Genomic DNA, 14,881 nt, shown 5'->3' on the forward strand with positions numbered 1-14,881 from the left:
TCAAGCACCTCCCACACTTGATTTGCTTCACATTCTCACCCCTAGAAGGTATCCTCTTCTTTTTGTTCCGCCCGGGCTGCTTCTTCGTTATAGGAGGTTTGATAACCGAACTACTGGCACCATCAAAGTCAAATCTCTCACTTGAAGGCACTGGATAAACAGATTCCTTGTATGACTCTCTAAAACAATCTACATGAAAAAAAGGATCAATGAAACCATACACATCTCTACCACTACTACGCAAAGCATGCACAGCATGACAATAAGGAAAACCATTCAATTGCCATTCATGGCAAGAACAAGTCTGTCTACCAATATCAACATAAAAAGAAATAGAAGAATGAACCTCAAGCACAGTATCACTAGCAACAATCACATCCCAAGACTTAGCTAGCTCCAAAGAGTCTACCAACTTCTTTTCCATAACTGGACACAATTTCGTAGTCCATCTTCTAGATTCAGCTCTTCTATCCGACAATTGAATCATGATTTGAACCCTAATCATATCAACCATACAAGTAATAGGCAACTCACGGGCCCCACCAATCCAATTATTGTAAGACTCGGCAGCATTAGATGACATCTCACCATATCGTTTCCCTCTAAAAAATGCATTGGCCCACTTATCATTTTGCAAACCATCCAGCATACTATCAACTTTACCATTCCCAGCAATACGCCTCAATTTCTCCATATAATGTTGGAAAGAAGCAACCGTTGGCGCATAAGCACATTTAACTAATATTTTCATCAAACACAGCTTATAGTTAGTACGAAGTCCTACCAATTTGTCAATCAAATTTCTTTTCAAATGATTCAAGCAATAAGCATGATGTGCATTGGGGAAAACCACTGAAAGAGCGTTTAGCAATCCATGTTAACGGTCCAACACAAAAGTCAATCTCTGGCCTGAACCAACAGCCTTCAACAACTGACTTAAGAATCACATCCAATTATCTTGATTTTCAGCGTTAACAATCGCAAAAGCCAAAGGAAACAAACCTGCAAACAAACCACATGAAACTGCAAAAATTAGCAGACTCACAATACAATAACACACTGACAAACTAAACCAATACTAACTACAAATAAATACATACCTTGATTACCATCCTTTAATGTTGCTGCAAGCAAATGCCCCTTGTAACGCCCCTTCAAAAATGTACCATCAACAAACAACAACGGACGACAAAATTGAAAGCCATACAAACATCCATGAAATGCCACAAACAACCTCCGAAAACACCCACTACTTTCATCCACATCTAATTCAAACACACTTCCCGGATTCGTTCTCAAAGCCGTCTCAAGGTACCATCGAAGTTGGTCAAAAGAAGTTGCAAAATCACCAAACAACCCACCTCTTGCCTTATCAACTCCTAACCATGCAACCCGATAAGAAACATCTATACCATATTGCTTCTTCAACTTTTTTTTAACTTCAATAGGACGAGTCAACGGATTATCACTAATATCATTTTGCACAATATCAGACACAAGTCTAGAACCAACCATTTTGCTACAAGATTTACGAGCAACAACCCCACAAGTATGCACATTATCCAACTTCATTATAAAAAAAACACCAGAATCCATCAACACCCTTCCATGCACAAACCATTTACAACCCGTAGACGACTTCATCATACATTCAACGGTTACTCTTGTTGCATCGTTCTTCAAATAATTCACTGCAAAACCACACTCAACTGCATACTTAGCCAATGCAATGCGGAACCCCGGCACTCCACCTTCAAATTCTTGACCAACACTATGTATAATCCCCTTCCAACTAGCAGACAACAAAACTCTCTCTGGTTCTGGATAAAAACTATGCAACAAACCACCAACATCATCACAATCATTCACAAAAGAACTCTCACAAGTTACAGAATCAATCCTACAAGAATTACCATCATCAACCTCCACAACTCTCTTATCCCCCACAATAACATCAACAACATGACAACCACTACCACCTGCCATTGACAGCATATTCCCCAAATCATCATCACATTCAACAATACAATTAGAATATCCAGGAATAGAGAAAAACAAACAAAAGTTACCAACACTCAACTCCTTGAACTTCGCATATATTTTCTCAACAACTTCATCATAACTACATCCCTCACTAATCTTAATAGCAGTACAACAATTACTGCATTTGCACATTAACATGAAACACCGCTCCATACTACAAAATCACAAACCAACAAACAATTGTTCACAGATTCCAAACTGCAAAATTATACGGTTACAACATATCAATACCAACAGTGCACAATTTACAATTCCAAATTGCAAAATTATACACTTACAACATATCAGTATCAAAACACCAGAATTCACAATTCCAAAATACAACTTCAAAACACATTACACTATACGACAAACAAAATCAACAAAATCAAAATAAAAATCAAACAAACAAAATTCGCCAAACACAAACCACATATCACGCAAATTTGCTTATCTATATATACATACATATATATCGACAAATACAAACCACATACACACACAGACATATATATATATACATATATATGTATATCTATGTATCGACAGATACATACATAAACATACATATATCTATCACCAGAGAGAGAGAAAGAGAGAGAGAGAGAGAGAGAGAGAGAGAGAGAGAGAGAGAGAGAGACAACGTACGCAGATATCGCCTGTACACAGAGATTCAAATCGCACAACCAGATCCACCTCACAGCACAATGAGATCGACCACACAGCACAATGAGATCGCCACAACGAAGAGAAATCGAGATCGCGGAGACGAAGATTTGATTTCTTTTTTTTAAACGGAGGAAAAATTTGATTTTTCACGTACATATAGATCTCAAAACAAAAGGTAATATAGTCATTTAAAAATACAAAAATAAAAAACGGGACCTCTGGGTATAAAACTTAAAAAACTGTGGACCTATTGATCTATTAAAAATAAATTGGGATTAGAAGGGAAATAGATCCCCTACATAGGACTACATGGTAATTTGCCCTTGATTTTTTTAATTTGGGCTAAAAAGTTTCATTTAGAATAGATTTTTTGATTTTTTAAACTTTTATGAGAGAAAAAGTAAAATAATTACGATTTGAATATGACATTTTATCTTATTAACCTTTTAATTTATTTAATCTAAAAAAAAATTCATATGCCAAATTCTCAATCATCTAATTCATTTAACTCAAAAATCCGGATTTGGGTGCTCACAGCAAACACTGTTATGCAGTCCTGTGGACTTATTTCGGGGTTCATTTTGATAATCCGAACCGTTCATATTTTAGAATATATTGATTAGAATATACCTGTAAAAATTTAAGTTAATCGGATGTCGTTAACCTTTTTCATCCACTCACATTTGAATATTCAAAAATAAATAATATTGTGATTTACAGTGTTAAAATGAATACAAATATGAGTGAATGAAAGAGTTAACGATATCCAATTAACTTAATTGTTTACAGGTATGTTCTACTCGATGTACTCTAAAATGTGAACGATTCAGATTATCAAAATGAATCCCAAAATAAATCCATGAAATCGCACAACAGTACCTGCTGTGCTGGGTGCACAGGCACCCTAAACCCACTCAATCCACTCTGATTCTCAAAATGGAATGAAATGATTTGGGTCGGCACTGATTTGGGAACTGTCATTTAACGTTTTTAGACACCCCTGCTCACCGTGGCACAACTTATAGTATGGATGTTTCAGAGTCAGTTATTTATTAATTTTTAATGCAGAATCAAAACTAAGCAGAGAGAAGCATCTAAAAGAAAGAAAAAAAAAAAGGCAGAGCAATGGAGGATGCTCCCCATGTGCTGCTGTTAATTTGTTTTTCTTTTTTATTTATATGTAGATAATGCAGATAATGTACATGTTAGTCTATTCTTTACAATTTGAACACATAAATTCATGTATTCTGAATATTCATTTTAAATACTCAACTCAATTATTTTAAACTTCACATATCTACATCATAATTCATTCACAATTTTATTTTTTTATCAAAAACATTTTACAGTTAGAAAGTGAAAATGTTATGATACAAATTTAAAATTAGAATAATGTGAATAACACTTAAAATACATCTAGTCTGTACATTAAAATTTTAATATTTCTCTTGATATATACGATAATATATATTCGTACAAAGACCAAAAAGCTATCCATAAATAATTTTTTTTAAAAAAGAATAATACTTACTATATAGCACTCTCGGTAAATATATTTATTGGGACACTAAATTTTAAAAAAAATGCCATTCAAAACTAATAAGTTGAGTGGTATAACATCCAAAATAACCATAGAACTCCATATATTTCATTTATTTTTATATCTAAGCAATAGTATCAATATATTAATTCTTTTTTGGCTGTGATTTGAAATTTGTATATTAGGAGATTTATTGAAAATGGATGATAATATAGATAAGTATGATTTATTTTATACAAACTTTAATTTAAATTTTTAAATGTCCTTAATAAAATTTCTGGAGCCGGTGGTACAACTCATTTTTTTCCCCTCTTACTTTCTTTTATTATTATTATTATTATTTTGGGTTAAATGGACTATAATATTTTCTCTCTCTTACTGTGTGATCTTGTTCTGCTATTTTAAATAGCTGCCACTGGTGACATTGTAAGATGAATAAACTCCTGTAAAGATAAATAGTGAACTTGTTTAGAAGTTTCTGAGTGCCACTTTGTCACCACATTCCAAGATTCTAGCCTTGAGAGAAGACATTCAAAATACATGCCTCATGTATCGAGAGGTTATTGGGTGTTCCGGAGTACGGTCATGTGATGTTTTAGGAATGTTATGATTGATGAAAAATGTATAATTTCTAATTTTATATTAAGTGATTGAAAAATATGAAAGGATATAGTGTATGATAATTGATGAAGAATATGAATACGTGACACTCCAAAAGCAGCTAATAATTTTTCCTCATATACATGACCAAACTCTCTCTTATTTGAATATTATTGGGTGTGGAGATGTGTTGTTAAATCTGTAAAATATAATTTTTAATTTTAATTTTAAAATATATATACATGCTATTGAAATGACAAAAATATTTATGTTTAGTTTGGATTTTAAAAATTTGTTTCAGAATTTTTTTTAAAAAAACTGAAAATTAATTTCATGAAAAATATATAATAAAAAAAATCAAGTTATATAGTTTTATTTTTTTAAAGGATAAAAAATATTTTTTAGACATTTATTTTTGTTAAACTATTTTTTATTATTTAAAAAAAAAGATTTTTTTTTTTTGATAGAATAAAACCAAACGAGGGCAATTTCCAAACTGAAGGTCTTGGGTTGACTGTGCCATAAAAATGTTAAACAGCCGGTCCAAGCGCAAGACAATTAGGGCAATTGCCATGGGCCTAAGATTCGGAAAAGCCCTTTTTTTTTTTGTAATTCTTATTTGTTTTAATGTTTTAAAAATCGGACTAATGAGCAAATCGAACAAGGAATCGGATGGACGGGTCACCAATTCAACCATCGAATTAAACCGGAATCGAACCGTGACGTAATAAATATATTAAAATTATATTTAAATAAAAATATAAGTAATAAAATTATAAATTACAATACTAAAAATATTAAATTATCTTAAATATTTCCCATAATATTTTTTTACTAAAAAAATATAATAATATATTTAAAAATATTATTAATTTTAATTTTGATGAGAAAGTCTAATATTTAATATTTCCTCCATATGATTTTAATTCAAATAATTTAATTGAAAGAAGTGCAAAAATTTTGGAGGGATATCAAAATTTTAAATGTTCCTCTAATAAATTTGATTGAATTCCACATAGATATCTTAAGTTTTTGAAAGAATTTTTTTTTTCTTATAAATAGGTAGAGACTTTCACAATAATTTCAAGCTCTTAATGTGATTTCTCGCAAGAGGAGACCTTTAAAAGAGAGTTTCCAATTAAAATTTTATTATATTCATATATATATATATATATATGAAGAAATTTACAATGTGCACCCTTTCAAATGGTGCACATTGTAAAAAAAATTATGATTTTTTATGATGAACGTTATGATTTGTTTGTGATGTGTATTATAACATTTTGTAGTAAAGTTATAAATAGTGAATTTATGATGTGCATACTAAAATAAGAATGATAATGTTATGACATTTTGTGATTTTTGTTATGACACTTTGAGATTTGTTATGACTTTTGTAGTAAAAAAGTTACGACATTTTAGGCTTAAGTTATAAAATTTTATGAAAAAATTATGAAAAGCATACCATATGCATCTTTTTAAGGTTGCACATTGTAACATCTTCTTATATATATATATATATATATATAATAAGAAAAAAAGAAAAGAAATATATAAAGAATTAAAAAAATAGAAGAAATCAGGGGAAAAAAAATCAAAATTTTCAATTTCATTGACTCGGTGAACCGTTTCCGGGTTGACCGATTTGTCGGTTCAACCACCGGTTTTCCTTATTCTCTCTAAATAAGTCGGTTTTTTATTTCGAACGGTTTAGAGGGTATATCCGGACCACAACCCCAACCAGTCAATGGTTCAATCAGTCAAATTGACTAGTTTGATCCGATTTTTAAAACTATTTTATTTATTGGCCAAGACCATTCTCCGACACGAGGCCCAGTTGAAAGGCCTTGTTTAAACTTTTTTTTTAAATTTAATTTTTTTATTATTTTTAATTGTTTTCTTTTAATTTTTTTTTTTTTTATGTTTATATTAAAATAAAAGTTGACATCCTATAGAACAACAAAAAAAATAACAAAGGATCAAACAAGAAAATCTATTGAAATTACAATAACAAACAATAAAATTCGCTAAAACAAAAAAGTAACGGTAAGGGAAAATCACTAATCTACGAATAAATGTGATTCAAAAATCAAGATCTACATCTAAGAAGAACACTGGCACTGCTTCGCATCATGCCACATGAGCTTCTCCATCGTATACTAGCAAAACGCTAGACCAGTACTGTAGTTGCGATAAAACAAACTCAGATGGAACGTAAGCTTACACATATCCTTCATTTGAATTTAACAGTTCATTATTGAGCGGGCGTGTTGTTTGGCTGCATGAATTGCCCGAATCAGTATTGATACAGTAGGACACAACTTTTTCTCTCATTAGCATGATTATGAACATTCCTTGATTTGGCAGCTATTTCGCTTTTGTAACAAATGTTTTATTGACTTAGATTTGGCATATCCTTATATAAATGGTATTTGCTTAAAAATTAAGTATTCGGAACAATTGAGGTTTGTTCCAACTATTCAAATATGTTATTTCTATGGTGTGCAAAAATGGCAATCTGGAACAGGCTGTATTTTTTTCCCCTTTTTCCATGAAGTTTGAAAAAAATACAGTAAATTTTTATAATTTTGGTATAATTACATAGATATTCTTTCCAATAAGATATACACTAACGGTGTTAAATTTGATAATTAAATTATTTTTTTACCGTAGTGTTTTAATTTGTCAAATTTTACTTTATATCAAAATCAATAAGATTATTTAAATACTGTCTAAAAAATAGTTGTTAAGGGTAAGTAAATAAATAATTTTATCTTACCCATTAACCCATTTTCTTATTTTTAAATTTGTTTAACATAATTAGTGTAAAGGAAAACTTTATAATAGTAATAGTAATGCTGTAAAAAAAATAAAAATGATGGACTGGGTAAAATATTGTGCAATTTATTAAAATTTAAAAGAGACTAGAGTAATTATGACCTAAGTGGCTAAAACATTGATTTGTGAAGTCCAATGAAATGAGAGAGAAAAAAAATTGATGAACTGGGTAAAATGTTGTGTAATTTATTAAAATTTAGAAGAGACTACAGTAATTATGACCTAAGTGGCTAAAACATTGATTTGTAAAGTCCAATGAAATGAGAGAATATGATCTCTTGTTATTTAACTATGTACTTATTACTTGAATGTTACGTCCACAAACTATCTGTCCATAAAATAAGCCTTTCACATATGAATTGTGTATACAAGTAAAACCTCAAATTTGATCTACAACCATTTAGGATAGATGCTTGCACATGGCCCTTTCCAGTGAAACCACCATACATGAGTTACCATAGAAATTTGGGGGGATATTGTTGCTTTTAGATAGCAAAAAAATCCTATGATTGTGGGTTCATCTGGCTTGTTTTGCAAGTGATAGAAGCCATATTGAAACATAACATTGAGTCTTGAGCAATGAGATCAAGATTTGGCTGTCATTTCGCCAATCCTATGCTTGTTTACCTGTTTTTGGGTTTTAAGCCTGTTTAAATCTATTTCACCCAAGGCCTGAGGTAACAATGTCAATCTATTAATTACCACTTCATAGATTTTAATGGAAACAGTTGTATTCTCATTGTCAGACCTAGATTGTGGATGATCTCAGCATATGTTTCATAAACTGACACTACAGGAAAAATAGGTTTAGACGGCGTTTTTTTAACGGCATTTTTTTAAACGCCACTTTTATAAATATTTAACGACGTTTTATAAAAACGTCGCATATTTCGTTAATAAAACGACACCGTTTTGAAATCGGAAACGCCTCCAAATACGTTGGCCCTCACGCGCTATTTTGAATGTGAGAATACTTGTTAAAGCTTTAGAAACCCTTATTTTGAATCTCACGCCTTCACAATCCCCACGCCTCTCTCTTGCTCACCCCCAATTGCTTCTAAACCCTTGACAACAATTTCGATTCAGAGCCATTTTCTTTGAGATTCATACAGATTCAAAATTTGACTTGGTTGGAAACCAGAATTTCGATTTGAAGCTCACATCAGAGCGATTCGATTTGAAGCTCTGAAGCTCCGCTGTCTTGCTCTCTCTCTCTCGATTCATCCTTTGTACTCTGCGATATCGATCTGAAGCTCTGGGAGATTGCAAAGAGAGAAGAGGGGTTGGTTTCGATCGCAGAGGAAGTGATCTCAGGAGAGGCTGTGCTTGATTTCTCAGATCGGTCTCAGAGTGATTTCGATTTTGAGATTCATCTCAGAGCGATTTCGATTTTGAATTTCTCTCTCTCGATTTCGAAGCTTCACTGCGATGTATTGATCTCTCTCTCTCTCTCTCTCTCAAGCTAAAATCTTGTTAAAACAAGTGTTTAATTGTGTTTTTTGCTTGTATTTCACAGGTATTAAGTCTGCATTAAATCAATGTTTCAATTTGTGTTCTGATAATTGACTTTCTCATTCATTTTGTTTGTTAATCTTTGTAATCTATCAAACCAATGTTTCAATTTGTATATATATAATAGATCCGTGTGTTCTTTTTAGATTTCTCTTCTCTGTTTTGAGTTTGTCTGCTGTGTAGAATTAGTGAACTCGATTAGGATGAATTGATAGAGACTAACTAGTTACTTCATGGATGCCTATTGTACTTTCAGTTGTGTCTGACTTCCCTGTAATTTCTTCCCTTGTGATTTCAATATAATTTCTGCTAAAAAACACCAGCCATCTCTAACAATCTGCTCAACATGGGTACAATGTTGATTTGGTTGTTGATTTTTTATTTTATTTTTTATGTTGTTATTAAATTTCATCACCTTTGGATACTTTGACCATTTTAATTATTTTCTTGTGTATCAGACTTCAATATAGTAATAATATCCTTCTGAGGTGGTCCACTTATCCTGATGAGCTGAGCTGACCCTTTTTCTTCTCTCTTTTGTGTTGTTGAATAGCTTTGACAATTTTATGCAACTTGTGATTGGTACATTATGAACACCCATGAGCTGAGTTGAGCTAACCTGGAGCTGAGCTGCAGCTTTGGACTCTATTTCTTCTTCGCTTGTCAATTGCTCCTCCTCCAACCACTCATCTTTGCCCTAGGTAACATTGTCCCACTTCGTTCTCTTCTTCTTCAACCTCCGAATTGATTTCACTTATATGATTCGACTTTAAGTTCAATCTTGTACAGAATACTTGTGGTTAATCCACTATATTGAGCTCTATACATATATATATATATATGTGTGTGTGTGTGTGTGTGTGTGTGTATGTGTACTAGAATGTGTGCACACCTGATGGGTGATATGAAAATAAAAAATATATGTGGGGAAAAAAAACTGAAGAAGTTACAAAATTTGAAATTTGAAATTTAAACTAGGCCTCAACTATATAGTTGGAGATATGAGTCTTGGCTTTCTGTGATATTATGTTCCACAGAGCAATGATTTTTGTATTTTTGGAATACATTTTGCTATGCGACTTTTTGTTCTCACTTGCTAAATGTTGGCAATACTTTTAGAGATGGTTTTTGTTTATCCTATCAAAGTTATCATTTTACTTACCCAACTTCTACTACATACTCCGATTCATCTATTTATTATTAGGATATAAAAGCATACCTCATCAAGATAACTAAATGTCATTTGTTATCATCACTATCATAGTTCACTCCACTTAGCTCAACACAACAATGCACCAATTTTACTTGTTAGTTTGACTTAATGAATCCTTTTCTAGAAAGATTTCTGAAGAGCAATAACCTCAGTCAAATCCATGGCCATTATGCCCTTTCCTACTAACCCTCACATGCTTAATTTCCTCATCCTCTTATACTCAACTTTGGCTGTGTATTTTTGTTTAACTGTAAGACCCTAACTAAGCACAATAAAGGTGAGTGTTGTCCCCTTTTCTCTGTGTAATGGATACTTGAGAGTCAATTTTTGAGCTCGTTAGATGTGTGTCTTCTTACATTTTCATATTCCTTACTTATATTGCTTGCATGTAAATCAGGTGCTCAAGGCCATGCGAGAGTTGGATTCTACTAAACCTGCCATTTTTGCTATGTCAAATCCAACATTGAATGGTTTGTCTTTACAAGACCTCTAAATTAACCATATTTTACTTATAGAGCTCCCAATTTCTCTATTGAACATAGTATTTGCATATACTTTGGTGCAGCTGAATGCACTGTTGTTGATGTTTTCAAGCATGCTAGAGAACATATAGTTTTTGCAAGTGGGAGCCCTTTTAAACATGTTGACCTTGGTATTGTTTCTTTCTCTTGATGATAACTTATTATGAAGTGTTTTGGCACAATCTGCCGTCACTTTTTGCCGATCCTGGGTTCGCCGAGAGGGCAGCGAAGTTTTCTTGCTTCGGAAGTCGGAGTTTCAATGGAAGAACGAGCCAATTGGGTTTGAACAATGGTGAACAATGGTGTATTGTTTCTTATACTCCCATCCAGCTCAACCTTTGGGTCCGGAAGATTTAGTTTGGCGAATGGTTTGTTTCTCTCTCCTCCATTCTACCTTTAAACTTTAGTTTTTTGCATTTATTATGTCTTAAGAAGTTATATTGAAGAAGTGAACTGTTTTGACCATCACCGGGCTTCTGTTTTTCTTTGTTGAATGTTAGTTTTTATTTATTTTTATTTTTTTGGTTTTTAGTTTTTACTTCTATGATTTTGTTACAAACCTGTGGGAAAGGCCTTCTTTGTAAAACTTGCTAGAACTCTTGCTTTGTCCTTTGTAAGGAAGATTAGGCAGACCGAATAACATTTGATATTTAATACAAACAGGCTTTGCATGCTATCAAATATTAGTGATCAATTAAAATCAATTAACAGAGAAGCCACCCCAATTCCCCTCCACGCGCCGATTTTTTTCTGGGAAAAGATAAAATCGAGTGAGGTTAACACGCTGGTTCTCTTGTCCATGCTGATCTGCCATCTTTGACCCATGCCACAAAATAATGTATCAGGGACCTGGCATTGAAAATATGGTATAGAAACAGGTTACAAGGCATGGTAGGGGTATTATTTAAATCTGAGTCTACAAATCTGGCTGTTGCTTGCACCTGTGAGATCATGACAACTAGTGTAGTGGCCTCTATTATGTGAATCTAATTTCTTGTTTGGTTGTGATGACCCACATTAGACCTTTGCCCTACATGAACATCGCTGGTGCATGGGGTAATTGCTTATAATGGTAATTTGTTTTTTTTTTTTAAATTTTATTACCGAGCTTATTAGAGAAGTGCTAATTATATTTTATATTTTATATTAGAGAAGTACTGTATACAGTTGCATATTTTAGTTCCTGTTTACAGGACTGGTGTCTTAGTAACTGCCCTGCAACTTACACTGGTGGTCCATCACCTGTGATTTTTTATTTATTTTTTGTTTTTCAGATGCTCTTTACTGAACAACAAGAGTTTATTGTTATGCTTGTCAAAAAATCTGATTTCTCTTTGTTTTGCTGATGGGAACAGATAGCTGGTAAGTTGGTGAACATCAAGCTTCACACTCGGAGATCACAGCGTGTGGTGAAAGAATCAAGAAGCCTGTGCACTTGTGATTGCAGGCGTGCCAACTTCACGAGCCCAACAAGTTCCTTGCCTTAATTGAGGAAGAACCGTTTTTGATTAGTGTTCGCTTATGTTTGCTCATCTAAATCACGTGCTATAATGACAGAAGAAGAATTAAATTGCTCTCTTTTGTAGTGTAATTTATGTAGATTGCTTGCATTTTTTTAACGAAAAATAGAACGTGGGCTACGTATTTTGTATAAAATGCTGCTAATGTCTGCAATTGAAATTAGCATCTTTCGCTGTGATGCGTTAACTGGCCAAGTAAATTGTGGATGGATTAACAAATCTTGAAATCAAGTGGATTTCTAATAACATAGTAACACACTTAAATGAAAGGGACCACTGTATCATTGTCAGTCCTTTGTTTTCTGGGTGCTTAACATTTGTTTTGTATCAATAATAAACAAATCATAGAAAGTCGTCCTTGTTTCTCTGCTCTGCCAGTTATTATCAGTGGCTGATGAATTAGACAAATAACTGTTCTTTCCGCTGTCCCCAAATTCTCTGTTCAGAATTTTCCCTTTCCGTCCCATGAAGGTTCTTTGGCCTAATCTAACCTAATCAATCATGCGTCGCAACGGCTGGCCTGGCCAGTGGATTCCCTGTGCGCCAATTACATCGCCTTGTTAATTATTAGTGAATATCAATTTACTTTTATTTTGATACTTTTTTATTAGTATTTTTTTTTATTGTTTTTAATGCATGCCGTGTGGGAACAGGATACTAACATAGTTTATCTGGTGGTTGTTTTCCACACACCTTATTATTATTATGATAAAATTTTCTTTGCTTCAGTGCCAAGTCTCCAAAGGAAAATGGGTGGATAATTGATCCAGTTGTAATAGCTGATGTATATGGACCAGAGGTATTACTCTCTCTCTCTCACACACACACACACATAGGTGCTGGTCTTTCTTTATGAGCTTTGGTTTATTTTTATATCAAATGGAACAACTAGTTGGTGTATTTCCTCAATTTGCATGAACTGAAATAGTTTAACTGTCCTATAGAAATCAAATAATTTCTATAGCAGTTGAGTTCATTCAGAAACTTTCCCAAAATTTGAGTGGAAAAAATTTGCATGTGTATTTCAAGTCATGCACAAGGATTTTCTTTCGTTTTCAATATCTCTTGGTCTGGATTAATTTACCCATAAACATATTCTGGGATTTGAAGAAATGACTCTGTACAACTGAACTCAACAAGCCTCAATCTTAACTACTTGGGATTTGCTACATGGACCTGTCTTTTTTAATCAGCTCTAACAGTTTCTAATGGCCTCAAAGCAATGTTATTTTGGCCGCCTTATTGTCTTTTTGGCACTTTCAACCTGGATCAATGCTTACTTTGTTAAGGATCACGTCACAAATATGACCTAAAGCTATTGTTTATTCCATAATTTCATTTCCTAATGACTTCATCTTATTCAAATAATAATATAATGGCTGTCTAACAAGGTACAGGGTTGTGCTTTCAAATGATAAGGGAAAAACACCAGAATGAGTTCTATTACATATGTTATCAACAATTTCTCAACTCACAAAGAAAATTTACTTTTTGTGCACTAATATGTCTTACTTGACTTGCTCTATTTTATCCATCTCAGGGTCTTGATTTTGTCATTGATGCGGGTGTTAGAGTGGCTGATCCGTCCACTGTAGTTGATATGATTGGGAGTTTCCCAAGAATCATTCGTCAAGGAAAGGTAATTGAGTCTGTACTATTCATATTTTGTCTCACATTGCATGGTTTAATCGCATATGACGTGTAACTGTTTTTGTCTATATGTGAGCTGGTTTTGGTAGTATGAGTTTGTTCTCTCTCTCTCTCTCTCTCTCTCTCTCTCTCTCTCTCTATATTGAAGCAATTGTGTTTTTAGCCATTGAGGCAATACTTCTTGTGATGTAATGACACTTGCATCTGTATTGAATTTGATGATTGGTTAATGGAGTTCAGGGGCCTAAACAACCCTGGATGGTGGCAGAAGATGATAAAGATTCTGCTGTAGAAGAAGAAGAAGAGCCCACCCCTTATGCTGCTTAAAATCCAATAAGGATTGGCAGTATGAAGAGAATGCCTGCAATCGTGGTGGGTATTGCAACTTCATGCATCTGAAAAGGATTGGCAGGTAAGCATCCTTGATGTGTTTGTTTTTGTCTCATCTATATTTTGCAAGGTATTACAGTTGAGCAGAGCCTGATTTTGTTACTACCATGAGAGTCGTAGCAAGAGGAACAGGACTACAAGCCCTGGCCACAGAAGAGGACGAAGTAGGAGCCCGGGGGGAAGAAGGAACCGAAGTCCAGTAAGAGAAGGAAGTGAGGAGAGACATGCCAAAATCGGGCAGTGGAACAGGGAAAAGAAACAGTCAGAAAAAGCTAATAATAATACTTATGGTTCCAACAATAACAACGAAAGCAATGAAGATCAGTACTATGGAAACCAGCAGCGGCGAGGATATGGATATTGATCCAACTAATATTTTCTGGTATGTATTCTTGTTTTCTTAAAA

At 33.4% G+C, this 14,881-nt stretch overlaps 2 long non-coding RNA genes across 2 annotated transcripts; both read left to right on the plus strand.

Moving 5' to 3' along the window:
• The first annotated feature begins 8,594 nt into the window (after positions 1-8,594).
• LOC145824524 (uncharacterized) lies at positions 8,595-11,182 on the plus strand. Its single transcript, XR_014366125.1, has 3 exons — positions 8,595-9,099; positions 9,186-9,882; positions 10,792-11,182. It is a non-coding gene; the product is annotated as an uncharacterized LOC145824524 (long non-coding RNA).
• A 43-nt stretch (positions 11,183-11,225) lies between these two features.
• Positions 11,226-14,402, plus strand: LOC114285192 (uncharacterized). The gene is made up of 3 exons (XR_014366124.1): positions 11,226-11,283; positions 12,271-13,234; positions 13,976-14,402. It is a non-coding gene; the product is annotated as an uncharacterized LOC114285192 (long non-coding RNA).
• Positions 14,403-14,881: the final 479 nt, after the last annotated feature.

This window comes from Camellia sinensis, chromosome 4 (genome assembly GCF_055761805.1).
Source record: "Camellia sinensis isolate YWXY chromosome 4, ASM5576180v1, whole genome shotgun sequence".
In the NCBI taxonomy this organism is placed as follows: Eukaryota; Viridiplantae; Streptophyta; class Magnoliopsida; order Ericales; family Theaceae; genus Camellia; species Camellia sinensis.